The sequence below is a fragment of the Euprymna scolopes genome, chromosome 3 (assembly GCF_053919585.1).
Source record: "Euprymna scolopes isolate OS-2025 chromosome 3, ASM5391958v1, whole genome shotgun sequence".
Classification (NCBI taxonomy): Eukaryota; Metazoa; Mollusca; class Cephalopoda; order Sepiida; family Sepiolidae; genus Euprymna; species Euprymna scolopes.
In genome coordinates, this window is record NC_136484.1 from 33,234,192 (window position 1) to 33,251,147 (window position 16,956).

General features: G+C 32.7%; 1 protein-coding gene and 1 pseudogene across 1 annotated transcript in view; both read right to left on the reverse strand.

Annotated features, from left to right (window-relative positions):
* LOC145254560 (heat shock protein 75 kDa, mitochondrial-like) overlaps window positions 1-16,956 on the reverse strand; it is a 421,952-nt gene that overhangs the window by 273,509 nt on the left and 131,487 nt on the right. The window lies entirely within an intron of this gene.
* On the reverse strand, window positions 3,522-3,648 carry LOC145263926 (U2 spliceosomal RNA; annotated as a pseudogene).

Genomic DNA, 16,956 nt, shown 5'->3' on the forward strand with positions numbered 1-16,956 from the left:
AAACTAACAATAATAGATAATTCCAGACTCGAAATTTTCAAATTTTGGCCCCAAAATTGTGGAAATATCAATTTGAAAAGATTATTTCATGTTGAACTATAAAAAAACTGAAGTTCAATTGTTAAAAATTATTTACGAATTATTATTTTCAAAGTATCTTTTTAATTCTGAATTTAATAAAATTTGGTGCCTAATCGATATATATATATATAAAAAAAAAAAAATTGGAAGAAGCACGTTATATGTTTCGAAAATATTGAATTTAAGCTAAATTGCAATCAAACATTTTTATTTATTTTTACATTTTTGGACAATAGCAGTTTGAAATTCAATCGTCTTGTTAAGCTTCTTTTTTTTTTGTCAAGTGGCATGAAAATTTGAATGAAGCTGTGGTCTTCAATTCTTTTTTGTCAAGCAAAAGAAATGTTTTCTCTCAGTGACAAACGAATGAGCGACATAAAGAGGCAAGGGAGGTTGATTTAATTTCCATGCTTTTATCAAAAATTATATCAAATTAAAATCCGGGTATCTTTTGTGCTAAAACTGTTCACTCTTACTCAACAAAGAGTTAAAAAAAATATTTCTTTCCATTTACCCCCCCCCCTATTAATTTTCAAATAATAATATCAGAATGAATAGAAATTCATTCGAAATCAAACTTGTGATGAAACTAGTTTTTATTTTTTTTATCAGAATTGCTCAAAGTCATGGATAGCAAAAAAGGGAGATAACTGACAATACTAATATTCTAATCAGCGCATTATTACAGTTGATTTGAAATCAAAATCAAGCTATACAGATATCATTATGAAAAGAGTTGCCGCTCTCCTCTCCCCCGTGTCTCTTAAATAAATTTTGGTGGTAGAATAGAAGTTCACAAGAAAGAATGCCCACAACACACAAAAGTTTCTAATTTGATTGAAAATTTCACCATGAAAGCCCAGGATCGAATTCAACATTGTTTATGTGAAAAATAAATAAAAGACAAACAAGCAAAACCCAAACCTCTTTTGTTATGTACATTTATTGATGAAGCTTGGATACGACACAAGGATGCGCACTGAGGGGCTCTTAATACTTATCATCATTCCCAATACACTTTTTATCGTTCAAGTTTTGAGCAGTTTTATGGCATAGCAATCTTTTTTTGGTAAAAAGTATTTGGTGCTTGTGTTGATTAATGATCTTTTAAATGAACACATTTTAATTGAAAACATTTTTATGTACTTATGTGTTCTGTCGAAATTAGTATAAATTCCAAAAATTATGAAAAATGATTCAGTAGAAAAATTACAAGTAAAAATAGAATTTATTAAATGATCAAGTTTTATCATGTTTTAATGTGAAAGAGATGGACGACAAATTCAGTATAACAAACTGATTTACCTCCCCTAACTTCAATTAAGGGGTTGAACGTAATTGTGGATGATATTTTTGTTACAAATACATCTACGACATTTTCGTAATTTTTGGAATTTATACTAATTTTAACATGGCACATAAGTACATAATGTTTTCACCTGAAATGCGTTGGTTTAAAAGATTATCAAATCCACACAAGCACCAAATATTTTTATTATTCAAGTTCATAAAAAAATACGTCACAAATAATTGTGACAAGCTATATCTACCCGGCATTGTGAATGCAGTGAAATCATGTTAATCTTTAATCTTTCTCTGTTTATTTCATTTCTATTTTTTTTTTTTTTTTTTTTTGACAGAAAAAAAAAGGGGAGAAACAATGTAGAGGAGACAATTCCTCACTTAAACTTATGAGTTACTGTTTTTACCCATTTTGATTTTGTTTGATAATTGTCAATAAGATGTGAAAAGTCTCTAGTTAGAAACAAAGTTAATTAAATTGATTAAATAAATTTGTGCTACCATTAATCATTTGCTTTTAGTATACAATAAATTTAATACAGCACCGCTAGGTATAATATAAAATTTAATATAATATATTGTATCACAATTTTATTTAATTTAAGAAACTAGTTTGGTTTGCATATAGCACTTAAACCGCAGTAATGAGCTTCTAACCCTGTTTGGATAATGTATTGACGCACTAATACAATTGTTATCTTGCTGTAATAATCTTGAATCACTATATCATTTAGAATTAGTACAGAGAAATCACACTAAACCACACAATTACTTTTTGCTTTCTATTATTAAATATTTTATTTCTCTAAATACATACTTTAAAATCCATGTGAATTCACTGAAATCACAAATAACTGAATCTCCATCGATAAAAAATTGTTACAAAGAAAGTACATCTATACTGAGGCGTTATCTTACCTTCCATGAATCGCTAAGTCATTTAGAATTAACTTTGCCTGAAAAGCAAAAATATGGCCGCCATCTTTAATTTTCTACCAAGCTGTCTCTGGTAGTGCAGTTTTCTTCCAATTAAAAATGGATTTCTCTTATGGCTAGGGATTTTTATCCTCGACCCCAAAATCAACAGAGATTAGAGCATTTCTGTAATGATCTGATCCCTGTTGATTGTGATGAGATGTTAGTTCTGTGTAGTTCTAGGAGGTCCACCCTCCCAAGCTTTGCTTTCTCTCTTTGAAAAGGAGTTAGTTTATTGCTAATCACCTGAGGCGTTTTTACCGGAGAATGCCGATGGAGCTGTCCAGGCACTTTTTGTAGGTCTACCCCTCCTTTGGGGCACTGACTTCTCAATTCCACTTCCCGATCCTGGTGTCTAAGTTCTTGCAGTGGGAGAGGATTAAAAACTATTCTCTTATGTTTATCCTGTTCAACCCTGTAACTTTATCCATATATTTTACAAGCTGATTGGATCCAACTGGATTATCTCAATTACTTTTTTATAATCGGCCTGAAGAAGTGATCTACCCAGCGTTGAAACCTGTTGTATTGAACTTTTCTGCATTGTCATCACTGTCTTCAAACCATGTCAACAAGTATATTTTGGAAATGTTCATGGCCAACATTATTAAAATACTCACTCAAATATGTTTCTGAATTGTTTTTTGATTATTTTTTTTCTTTCTTTCTGATGCAACAAATATAATCATTATAGTTCCTTTACTTGGTGAACATAGAACCGATTGTGGTTAGAAAGGTCGAGTGTAAATTCCTTACCTTATCAAATATTTTAAATAATTCTGATATAATTTGATCTGGAAAACATTCAGAAAAAAGATAACATCAAAAGATAAAAATTAATGAAAACTAATTTTAAAATAAACATTAAATTTATCATTTCATCAGATTTAAGCAGATAACAAGGCCGATAGCCATTAGTCGCGTGTTCTCGTGTAATGAATGAATGACATGAAATTCTTAAAGATAAACTAAAATGACCGAAAAATGGGCTGAAATGACTTAAATAAATAAAAAGTAAATGACTTGGAATGACTTTATTGAACTTAAGTATGAATTGAATGATCTTAAGAATGACTTGAATGCTTAAAAAATAACTGGAATTCTTCAAAAACTTGAATGATCTGGAGAATGACCTAAATGGCTTTGAGACTGACTGGTTGTAAAGTGGGTGATCATTTTACATTAAATTAATACAGAAAAGTGACCCCCCACTTTATATCACAATAAATACAGCATGTAGTAAGAACAGATACTACACTTTGATCTTGGCCAAAAGGCCAAGAAAAGGATATTTATTTGCTCCCCCACCCAGCAAATTAGGCACAAGGCCGATTTTTAATGTGAAGAGTGAAGGGGAAATGGGGACCAACTCCCCAGGGAGTAGATAGCTGGATAGTGACAATTGGTATGAAGGGTTTCCTCTACATTGACCAAGGTCTTATATGTGGCGTTGCCGCAACATATGGTCTTTTCTTGCAGTATCTGTCGGAACAGATACTGCACTTTGATCTTGGCCAAAAGGCCAAGAAAAGCTGTATTTATTTGCTCCCCCACCGAGCAAATTAGGCACATGGCCGAGTTTTAATGTGAGGAGTGAAGGGGAAATGGGGACCAACTCCCCGGGGAGTAGGGGGGCTGGATAGTGACAATTGGTATGAAGAGTTGCCCCTACACTGACCAAGGTCTTATATGTGGGGTCGCCACCACATATGGTCTTTGCTTGCAGTGCTGGAACAGATACTACACTTTGATCTTCATATTTAATTTATTTCGTTTAAAGAAAAAAATTACAATTAAAAAAATTCCAATATAAAATTTAAAAAAGTAAAATCTCCAAAAGACAAAACAAATTTAGGCACAAGGCCCTATAAGATCTGGGGAGGGGAGTGTTGCAGGGTCTTTGTAACTAAAGTAAAAATTGGAGTCTTTGGCGACTTTACTCTTGACTGGCAACATTTACCACAATATCTCATTCACTCTGTGGACTCTAAACTAACTAATGAAAACCCCAGCGTTTTTGCAAAAAGGATATATATACAATTTCTGTGTGTGTGTGTGTGTGTGTGTGTGAAAAATGTTCTTGAATGTGTGTGGAAAATAAAAAGTTCTTGAATTTGGAAGAAAAACAGTTCGTGTTGGGGAGTGGGAAATCTAGAAAAAATATACAAAAAATAAAATTGCCTAGTGCATTGTTAGTAAGGTCCCTCCCTGAGCTAATCTAAGTAGTTAGATCGCCTACTGTTTTCCGGGGCACTGAAAACAAGCGGGGAGATCCCTAATGGGGATTGGGAAGAATTCATATCGGATTTAGGGAGTAAAATAAATAGATTGTTACTTTGATCTTGGCCAAAAGGCCAAGAAAAGCATAAAAAGCTAAGAACAGCATGTATTAACAACAGACCTTTGATCTTAACCAAAAAGGCCAAGCACAAAAGTGTTATGGACAGACTGACCGACCGACGGAGTGACTTATAGAGTCGCTTGCACGCGACTAAAAACAAAGATATACAAATAATTAACAAAAATATATAAAGGCACAAAAAACAAAGCACCATAAATTGAAGGATGACAAGACACACACACACACACACACACACACACACACACACACACACACACACAAGTTTAATATGTTTGCATGTACAGGAGTAATTCCTAAACTAATTAACTGATTATTAATAATTTTTTAACACAGTTTCCAGTTGTAAAGGGTTTAAATGTGAGCTCTATTTAGTTTAAATTAGTTTAAGCAAAGAGGGTAAATACACGTGAAAATTAAGATACCTCCAATTTTTGTGAAATTTTAATAATAGGTATTGAACATCTATCCATCTACGATTATATAAAAGCCACTTTGTGTATGTGTGTAAGTTCCTTCCTCATAGGCTCCAAACGACTGAGCTTATCTTTTGCAAATTGCACACAAAATTTATGTGTCTGGCAATGTTCTTAGATATGTTTTGTAAAGAAATTCATCCGATAAGTACTGAAAATTGAAAAAATCCGACCTTAAAAATAACTTTTCTCTTATAGATAAAAAGGAATTTTTACAAGGGAATATTTTACGCTACACCGGCCAAGGGAAATAATAAAATCTCAGCAAATCATTTCTTCTTAAAAAAAAAAAGAAAAAGATTTATTGTAATCTGGAAATATAGCTCAGTGGTAGAGCATTCGACTACAAATTGAATGATCCCCTGTTCAAGCCTGAGTATACCTCACTATTTTAATTTAATTTTTCTTATTAATGAGTTCAATTTATGCTAAAAGAGGTATCATTTAAAAATCACCGCAAATCATTTCTTTGTTTGCCTAATTTAAAACTAAACATTAATCAGAAGTGACATTTCCAGGGCATTCATCGTCAAGCCCAAATATCAACTGATGTGATTATTGTAAGCAAACAGACAAAATTTGATGATCGACATTATCATTATTTTTTTTTTTTTTAATTCATTTTTAGCGAATTAGTCCACCGGACAAATTATTCCTTATAATATATAATAATTAATAAAGGATTGATTCTATAATCATATATAAGCAATATGAATAAATTAAAATATGTTTAAGCATATTGTACGACCGGGCAATGCTGAGCTACAGACTAGTCAGTTAAGAAATCCTCCCCAAATATCACTTTCTTTTGAATATTTAAAAATTTTTTAGGAGATATATGGGTATAACCTTTCATTTGAAAATTTAGATTTGTGTCGAATTGAATCCATAATATTTGGGCATCAATGAAGTAAGATTCCCTAAATTTCAATTTTTCCTGAAGGTCTCTTAAGCTTAAGCCTTAACTGTAGACATTTTCTAGAATCAAAATCATGTAATGGATTTTGATCAAAATTTGTATAAGGATTCTAGACGTAAGGATTAGTACAAATATATTGTAATGGGTTCAAAGCTTTTCTATACAAGAATTCATTTTATCAGTCCTGGGACAAGTATTCTTCTAGTGTACATATATATGTATGTTATTTTGGTATATATGTGTATGTATGTTATTTTGTTAAAATATGGTTTTCAATTATATTTCACTGTTTGTGTATACCAATGTTTTTTATTTAGAAGTTCAACGTATGTTAAATATAAAAAGATAGCATGAAAATCTCTATGAAAATATAAAATCATAGAATTGTCATTCCATTAACGAAACGGCTGTAATGAAAAAATCCAGTGTGAAATAAACAAGAGTTATATAGGAGAAAAAATGTCAGTCTTTGAATTTTAACCAAATTTGTACTCCCTCTCTTTCTCTCTCTGTCTGTCTGTCTGTCTCTCTCTCTCTATATATATATTATATATGTGTATGTATGTTATCTTAGTAAAATATGTTTTTCAGTTATATTTCACTGTTTGTGTATACCAATGCTTTTTATTTAGAAGTTCAACGTATGTTAAATATAACAAGATAGCCTGTATAAAAGGATAAGAGTATAATTACATTCCAAGATTCAAATATTTATTTTTCATGTACAACAACTCATTCAGCATATTACCATTTCAGTACATCTTTTTCCAGATCGGTTTTGTTATGCAGAAGCAAATGGTTATTATTATGTCAATACCGACTCTTTTTTTGTGCATGTACTCTTCAGAAAAATTAGAAATTCTTTGCTTAAATAGAAAAAATGCATGACAATATAATGTTGCAAGAAGAAAAGAAATTCATAGAAGACTCAACATCGTGTGTTTGTTTTGGTAGCTATTTTGGTTCATATTCGAGAACAAACACATGATATTGAGTGTTTGAATTTTTTTTTCTTGTAACATTATATTGTCATGCAATTTTTTTCTATCTAAGCCAAAATTTTCTCATTTTTCTGGAGAGTATATGTACGAAAAGAGCCAGTATCAACATAATAATAACCGTTTGTTTCTGCATAGCGAAACAGATTTGTACTGAAATTTTTCCAGAAAGTAATGACTAGATAGAAATTTATTGAAGACGTCTACAGAAACATCACTCAAAGTAGACAGCAAATAATACTTCTGATGCCAATAATTGAAATAGCAAAGAGAAAATGGTTGGTATTTAATTATTTTGATAAGAAATAAGTGAAGCAAACGATAGCATATTCAGCCACTAACGTTTTGTAAAATCTAATTTCCATGATTATTCTAAAACAATACCTAGCAGGTATAATTCATTGAACACAAGTTGCCATATTTGCACGTTTCCAAGCAGTATTAGCATCTACTTAAATAGATCTACTCGAATTTGAATTTGGTACGAGAATCATTTAGATCTCTTGAAATAATTATCTCTCGGCATATTGATTGATGGTCCGTTAGCCAAACGTTGGCATTGTCATTAAAAACAAATTCCTTTAATAGATTTGTAGAGAAGATAATAACAAAAAGAAAACAAGCCAAAAACTCTACAGATTCTTTGTACATCTGTATATGAGGAGAAAGAGATTGAAATTTATTAGCCAAGCTGAAAATGTCTCGCTTTGGACAAGCAACTAACTGGCTTCCGGTTGAGATAGAATTATTAGATTTTATTAAAGGACAAAAAAAGTAAAATAAAATATATAAATAACCAAGAGAAAAAGAGAAGGTAAATAGATTAAACAATTAATTAAATCTATTGATTAATCAGTCTACTTGTTTTTCAATTTAGAGGATTAAGAGGGAAATGAGATGAAAAAAGTTAAATTAATTACTCAGAAAGAGGAAGAGAGGGGAAGAGAGTTATATAGTGAGAGAGTTACAGAGAGATAGAGATGGAGAGTGATAGAGAGAGAGAGAGTTACAGACAGAGATAGAGAGTTACAGACAGAGAGATAGAGAGATGGGAATTATACAGAGATGAGGTTATACAGAGGGAGAGTTATAGGGAGAAAGAGGGGGGAGAGTTATAGGGAGAAAGAGGGGGGAGAGTTATAGGGAGAAAGAGGGGGGAGAGTTATAGGGAGAAAGAGGGGGGAGGGTTATAGGGAGAAAGAGGGGGAAGAGTTATAGAGAGAAAGAGGGGGAAGAGTTATAGAGAGAAAGAGGGGGAGAGTTATAGAGAAAAAGAGGGGGAGAGTTATAGAGAAAAAGAGGGGGAGAGTTATAGAGAAAAAGAGGGGGAGAGTTATAGAGAAAAAGAGGGGGAGAGTTATAGAAAAGAGAAAGAAAGGATTAAAAAGAGAAAGAAAGGGATGAAGAGAGAAAGTGAGAGAAAAAGAAAGAGAAAGTATTGGTTTTGCGTTTTGAAAGCACCTGAGAAACAATGCCTAATCAATGTTGTTTGTCACACATAGATCTAGAAAAAAAAAACAAATTTTAAAAAATATTTAAATTTAGTTTATGTGGGTAAGGGAGATATGATTTAAGAATACACTACAGACCTACTGGATACGGATCACTTCTACATTTGGAAGTTTTATAAACAAATTAATGCATTAATATGATAAACTGATCCACTAGCATTTGTACCTGATAAAGCCCACTGTGATACCCACTGCTACAATAATTTACCTCCTTTAATAAAAAAAAAAAAAGAAAAAAAAAAGAGCTCAATTTACCTAAAGAATTTTTGCAGGGCATCTCTCATTAATACTCTAATATGATAATTAATGAGTTAATGTCTTTTTTGATAATTGGATGTTTTTTAGTGAGTGAATGATTGAAATAGATTGCACTGACAAAGTCATGGTGATGTGGATTTTAGCCGACTCATCAAAACTCGAGCCGATCTTTAATTAAAACTAGAGATTAACCTTTATCGTGTGGGATTTTAGTAGCAAACTGTTCCACGCATATGTGCACTTGAGACATGGGAACAGAGTTAACTCATTCTTGTTACTTTGCAGAATTCTGCACATTTCGTTGGACATAGTATGCATACTATATTTTTATTAGCCAATAGAAACGAAGATGATAGAACTAATTTGCATACGGTAACCACCAATTGTGGGGCTTGTTTTAAATTTAGAACAAGATTGAAACTTTAATTTCAACAAGAAATCAAAATGACAGAAAGTAATCTTTTTGATTTGTACTTTGGCAATTTTGAACGGCTTGGCTCGAAAAGCATAATTCAAGATGCCAATTTGAAATTAATTCAGCTTCAGCACGTCGAAATTTATTTAAGAATGCAAGGGTTAACCAAGATTAGAGTCCATACGATATTTTTCTTTTTTAATAATTGCATGTTTGGGGTTAATGAATAATGAAGATGTGCAAAATAAGCGATTAATTTTGTAGTCAATAAAACTGGATCAGGGAACTCTTATTTTAATTCCTATGGGACAAATTCTACAGAAATTCAAAGGTTGACCAGTCTTTAAAAAACTTAAACTACTGGGATACCAGGTGGTCCCCCACTTGACAACCACTGACCCCAACACTGTTTCTATGATCTCTTCTCCATCTGACCATGTTGTTGTCTCTCACATTGGTGGCTGCCAAGGGATGAGAAGTAACTCAGAAGTATATAAAAATTGAAATACAAATTGACATTATTTGTAAATATCAGTTGCACTCTGAGTGTGTGACACCATCGATAATCTGCATGCGAAGGTCCACATCTACGTTCTGTCGAGGTCATGCTTGTCTGTTGATTTCAGCTCATCTCCATTTCCTAAATCTCTCTTGATCTGGACCAAGCCACAACCTGTCCTTTAACCGTGTCAAACTCACAACTGTCACCAACTCAAGACAGTCCGCCACACCTAAAACTCCCCATAAACTAACACTAAAACCTATTGTCCGATCTTTTTACTCCAAATCACCACTACACCTTGATTAACAATCCTATTTTTGTTTTCTTTTGTGTTGATTTGTGAACAACTTCCTATACCTTTGTTCTGCTGATAAACTTATTATTTCCACATGTTTTTTGTGATACTCCCCCATTTTTTATTCCTAACACTTTAGAGGAGGGGGAGAGCGTTAATAGTATCATACTACGACCGACGAATCGACTACGTCATCAAACACTGGTTATCCCAATGGAGAGCAAGCAATACGATAAAAACTGACAATGGAATTCATTTTCTTATATCAACCCAAATGTCTTTGATTGGTCAGCAAAACAAATCATTTGCATAAGTGGATGCATCTCACTTTGTTGTCTTGGATGTCTGTTTACAACCACTTGATAACCACTGTCCCTTTTCTACTAGTCACAACAAACAAGTTGGTAGCGCTTCGATTGGCGTGAGTAACTGTTATTCACTGAGAATAAAGAGCAATTGATTTGTCATATCATCTTCACTACAAATACTCATTTGCATAACCAGATGTGGCTCACTTCATTGTCCCAGACAGCCACTATTCCCTTTTCACTTCAGACAGAACACACAAGTCTGCACTTTAATTAGCCTGAGCGGCCATTATCATCAGGGCAGTGATCAGCTCTACTAGAAACCTATAATGCAATTTTGGTGCTGAGCTGTTGACAAACCAGGGCTAGTGTGCATGATTTCCCCTAAAAACCAAACAAATACTATGCTTTGATCCCCTAACCAAAAAAAAAAAAAAAGCTGATTATGGTATTGTCTTTGTGTAAAGCAATCTTGTTATGGTGAATACATTAAAATCAAACAATGGCACATTTTATAAGATCCAAATTTATTTTCTTTTAAATTTTCTTTAAAAAAAAAAAAAAAAGATCTGAAACCTAACCATCAAATAAAAAAAGAAAAAGAAATACAAGGAAATTTCAACAATTAAAACAATGCAGATAATCAAGTATATGCACAATACATTTATTCATAAAAATCAGACTTATGCTAACAGATGTCATAAATAGCTTATAACTTTATCAATCACTCCTAAACATTAACCCAGTTTAATAATTCAAGATGCTGATTTGAAATTAATTCAATAGCTGTATGTTAGCGTGCAAAAATTTATTCAAGACAACCAGGCGGTTAACTAAATGTTGTGGTCGGGATATAGACTTAAAACATAAAATATAGATTTTCATAAATAAATCTTATTTAAAAAAAAAAAAAAATCAAAGACCCTCACCTTGGGTAGATGTAATTATTATTACTACTACTTAATGTAGTCAGTATTGTTAATCCCTTTCTTCATTAAAGGAGTTCAAATGTTATAGGGAAACATTTAACCAATAGCTAACTGAAATATTGTTTGCAATATAAACAAATTTCAAACAAGTAAAATATTTTTTTTATTTCCTAATATTACTTTGTGATTTGGCTTTTAAGTGCACTTGATGCGTATTTTATTTTATTCAAATTAAATCAACATTTCTATATGGAACTCACACCCTTGACGTTATTCTCGCGTTGCCTACGCACTGTTCCAACATTTCAAACTACAACCGCTGAGATACAACACGCAACTCTTTACAAACAGACGTTTTCTTTCTCCAACTTAACAACCTGGTAAGAAAGAAGAAGAAGAAAAAAAGAAAGAAAACATACTGAGGATGGAGTTTAGCTTCGAAATATATTTATGTTATAGATTTCAAACAAGTAAAATATTCGTATATTTCCTAATATTACGTTGTGATTTGACTTTCAAGCGCTTGATGCGTATTTTATTTTATATAAACGAACCTTTTTTTTTTAAACGAGTTTAATTATACCTCCCCCCCTCTTCCAATGTTTTTTTAGCCTGTAAAGTATGGCCCTCCCCTCTCACTTTTACCTCCTCTCAACACGAAGGTGGGGAGGAGTGGGCTAAAATACATTTACTTGAAGGAGTTGTTAAGAATAGTAAAAATAAATTTTACATTAAAAAGCCAAAATACTTTTGGAAAATTTTACATTACATTAACCCACAGTCCGCGCATCATCGCTAACAACTGCACAACCACCAACTGAAAAGGTGCTAAGATGTTAAGTTACACATGAGGAATTCCAGGAGAAAGAAGGAGAAGAAAGAAAAAGCGGAGCATATAGAAGGCAACAACTGCTTCCATAAATTTGATTCGCAGCCAATATTAGAGTATCATAAATCAGACAGGCTCAAAATTTAAGAGAACAAGAAATTGAATAAAAAATATATTAAAAAAAAAACAAAAAAAAAACAAAAAAAAAAACAAAGACAGAACAATGAATTTATATTGCATTATTTGATATTGATGAGAATTTGAGGATTCTAACACGGTTTATAACGCTCATCTTTCTAATAACAATTTAGCATTAAGTTACATATTAAAACAAAAAGAAAACAAACAGAAAAAACTGATTATTCTTTCGATTATATGCAAAACGCAGTTCGGGGTCATAAGAATATAATAAATATATTTTGATGAGAAATAGAAACACAAGAATTTATTTTGCAGTAATATACTTTTTGTTGTCAGAATCAGTTAGCTATTAATTCAATTCAGTTAATATTTATTTATTTTTAAAGTTAAAAATAACTACAAACAATCCACATATCTATTATGTCAAGCATATATATATATATATATATATATATATATATATATATATATATATATATATATATATATATATATATTCTGACAAGCATTCACATATATTTATTCTGTCAAATACTGATATAACTAGAACACCCGTCCCAGAACAGGTAAAATTAATTCCTTCCCACGAAGAGAACATTTTTGCACTACTCGTATGAAGACTAAAACCAATGGATAAAATTACATGGATATCTGATATATTTGAATTTTCAAATAGGAGGTAGTGTTGGTTGATTGGTTGGTTGGTTGTTTTTGTTTTACGGCATATCAACCCTTTTCAGGTTATTTAATGCCGAATCCAAAGATTTTGAAGAAATTTTTTTTAATAGAATATATTTGTTGTTTTCAAGTCTGTTTCTGTTTAACCCATAGTTGGGACCCTAACAGGTACTAGCACTCCGGGTCAGAGTGGACTTGGGAGCAATGGCAATTAAAGGGTGGCTCCACACTCCCCCAAAGCCCGCAAGCTGGGGCCTCACCACTGGATATAGTTTAAGGTCATATTCAGGACCATGAGGTAGTGTAAAGAAACTGAATTTTGGAAAATATTAATTAAAGTTAATTAAAATTTCATTAAAAAAAAAATGTATCTGAAATTTCATGAAGGGCTTCTGCTCCGTTCCACCACCCTTTTTTCTGAAAACTAAACTAAATATAGCCCATATTTGGATCCTTTACACATAGTTGAATAGTCGATTAATTAGATAAGAAGTGAATCCTATACACAAAAAATATCTAAATATACTTAACTTTATATATAAACTATCTATAATAAAATTCCCTATGGACGACTGGGCAGATTTTTTTTTTTTTAAATTTCACACAAATATACTTTATGTGTGTGGGGGTGTTTTTAGATAGGTTTTGTATCAGAATGCCTCCGATAAGTATCGAAAATCAAAAAAGAAAATCTGATTAAAGAAGGAACAGTGAGATTTTAACCAAAGTTAACATCCTTATAGAACTTAACATCACAAAGTGCATTTAAGAATTTTTATCACCACACAAGCAGAAGGGCTAGGTGTATAAAATCAACAGACAAGCTAAATTTGTTTTCATTAAGACTCATTAATGTGGCTATATACAGCTGACCACATTATTCAAACCTTAGTCACTACTGACTGTTAGGATCCAACGACTTAGTTTTGAACCCAACACACTGTTGCCATAGCTGCTGTACTTTTCTCTATTTCAAGTTAGGTATGTGTATGTGTTTATAGATTTCTATGTACAGGATTCGCTTCTAAACTAATTAAAACGATCATTACAAATTTTGGAATACAAATAGGGAAGAAGCAGATGCTTGTGCAGAGAAGTTACCATGCTATTTTTTAATAGTATTTTCAAGTTAAAGTTTTACGGTATTTTTGTTTATTAAATTGTTAGGTGAGAATAGAGAATAGTTACAAAACACATGTTGAGAATTGTTTCTAAATGATAACGTTATTTTAGCACGGTAACTTATCAGTAAGTATCAAAAATTAAGTGAAAGCTCTGAGAAAATTAACTCATGTTTGTGAAGTTTAAACAATAGGTATTAGACAACAATTAATAAATACTCCTTCAATTAGTTTTGCAGGGAGTATTTTAAAGGGCTTTTAGAAAACATAATATGGGCACACTTCCTATTTGAACATTCAAGGAGAGTTTGCATTTAAGAGGACGATTGGTTCTCACTAAGTTGATGGGAACAGTTCTTTCATCTTCTGGGTATTGCTGGTTCTATAAGTGAAAAAAGAAATATCTTTCAAATAAAGAGAATGGAGTATGACAAGAGTATAACGAGAAGATGCAATAATGCAATTTTTTTCCCCCTTTTTTTAAAAAATAAAAGAAAATGCAGAAAAAATGTTGGAATAAGGATTCTAGACATAAGATTTAGTATCTTTGTCTTAATTTTAATAAGGAGACATGAAATTTGTATAAAACCGTTTTGGAATTATTTTTACCCATCCTGAGATAGGTATTCTTCTAGTGTATATATATCTATAATATAAAGCTGAATGTGTGTGTGTGTGTCTGGTCACGAATAGGCTCCTATATGGTTGACTATTTTAAAAAACTGATTACATATAATGATAGAAGATGTATCGAGACACAGGAACGGGTATGTTTGATCTGGCAGAACGGTGGTTCATTAAAATTGTGGGGTCTGCGTTCGCACCTGGTCCACAAAGTATGGAAATAAAAATTAAAAAAAACAAACATTTACAAGTGTTTTTGATATAGATGTACATAAGAATACTTTGATAAGTATGTTTTAACTTAAATAGGGATGGTATAATAAAATTGTGGGGTCTGCGTTCACGCCTGGCCTCCATAGAATGGAAATAGGCACAAACTTTAAGACTTTTCATATCTATCTACGTAAGTATACTTTGATAATTATGTTTCAGTTTGAAGAAATATGGTATAATAAAATTATGGGGTGTTCGTTCGCACCTGACCTCCATAGAATGGAAATATGTCACAAAGTTTAACAAGGTTTTTTTTTTTTTATATAGATCCACAGAATATTGTGATAAGTGTTTCAGTGTGAACAGGTATGGTATAATAAATTATGGGGTTTATTAATTTTATTTTTACTTTCATCATATTTTGCTTTGGTTTTGATACCCCCAAATTCGAAGCTATCTCTTTACAACCCTTCCTTTTCATAACCTATGATACTTTCATAAATCAGAGTCCATTTTCTGTAGGCTGTTTTTGAATCCAGTCAGAGACGGGTACTTTTGCTAGTCTATATATATATATATATATATATATATATATATATATATATATATATATATATATATATATATATATATGTTACAGTAACGCATCATATCAGATAATTCAAACTATCTGCTGACACATATCTGCTGGCAATTACTAATGACTGGTTCAAATCTTCAATCATCATATTGAGCTGCTTCCATTCATCTGGACACTGTGTGTTGAAAGTGATTCTGCATCGTAACAATTTTTTTATGGTGAATCTGTGCTTGACAGCGGTTGGCATAGGCCATAGAAGTGCTACAAAGACTGTCTGAAGGACACAGGAATTTATTGAGGACCAAGGCTAAAAGCTCAGAGAGAGGGAGGGAGAGGGAGAGACAGAGAGAGAGAAAGGGAGGGAAAGATAGACAGACAGACGGAATGAGAGAGAGAAACAGAGGAAAAATGAGAAAGAGAGAGAGGAAAAATGAAAGAGAGAGAGAGAGGAAAAATGAGAAAGAGAGAGAGGAAAAATGAAAGAGAGAGAGAGAGGAAAAATGAGAGAGAGAGAGGAAGAATGAGAGAGAGAGAGGAAGAATGAGAGAGAGAGAGGAAGAATGAGAGAGAGAGAGAGAGAGGAAGAATGAGAGAGAGAGAGAGAGAGAGAGAGAGGGGAAGAATGAGAGAGAGAGAGAGAGAGAGGAAGAATGAGAGAGAGAGAGAGAGAGAGAGGAAGAATGAGAGAGAGAGAGAGAGAGAGAGAGAGAGAGGAAGAATGAGAGAGAGAGAGAGAGAGAGGAAGAATGAGAGAGAGAGGAGGAATGAGAGAGAGAGAGAGAGAGAGAGGAAGAATGAGAGAGAGAGAGAGAGAGAGAGGAAGAATGAGAGAGAGAGAGAGAGAGAGAGGAAGAATGAGAGAGAGAGGAAGAATGAGAGAGAGAGGAAGAATGAGAGAGAGAGAGAGAGGAAGAATGAGAGAGAGAGAGAGAGGAAGAATGAGAGAGAGAGAGAGGAAGAATGAGAGAGAGAGAGAGAGGAACAATGAGAGAGAGAGAGGAACAATGAGAGAGAGAGAGAGGAACAATGAGAGAGAGAGAGGAAAAATGAGAGAGAGAGAGAGAGGAAAAATGAGAGAGAGAGAGAGAGGAAAAATGAGAGAGAGAGAGAGAGAGGAAAAATGAGAGAGAGAGAGGAAAAATGAGAGAGAGAGAGGAAAAATGAGAGAGAGAGAAACAGAGGAAAAATGAGAGAGAGAGAGAGAAACAGAGGAAAAATGAGAGAGAGAGAGAAACAGAGGAAAAATGAGAGAGAGAGAGAAACAGAGGAAAAATGAGAGAGAGAGAAACAGAGGAAAAATGAGAGAGAGAGAGAAACAGAGGAAAAATGAGAGAGAGAGAGAGAAACAGAGGAAAAATGAGAGAGAGAGAGAGAGAGAACCAGAGGAAAAATGAGAGAGAGAGAGAAACAGAGGAAAAATGAGAGAGAGAGAGAAACAGAGG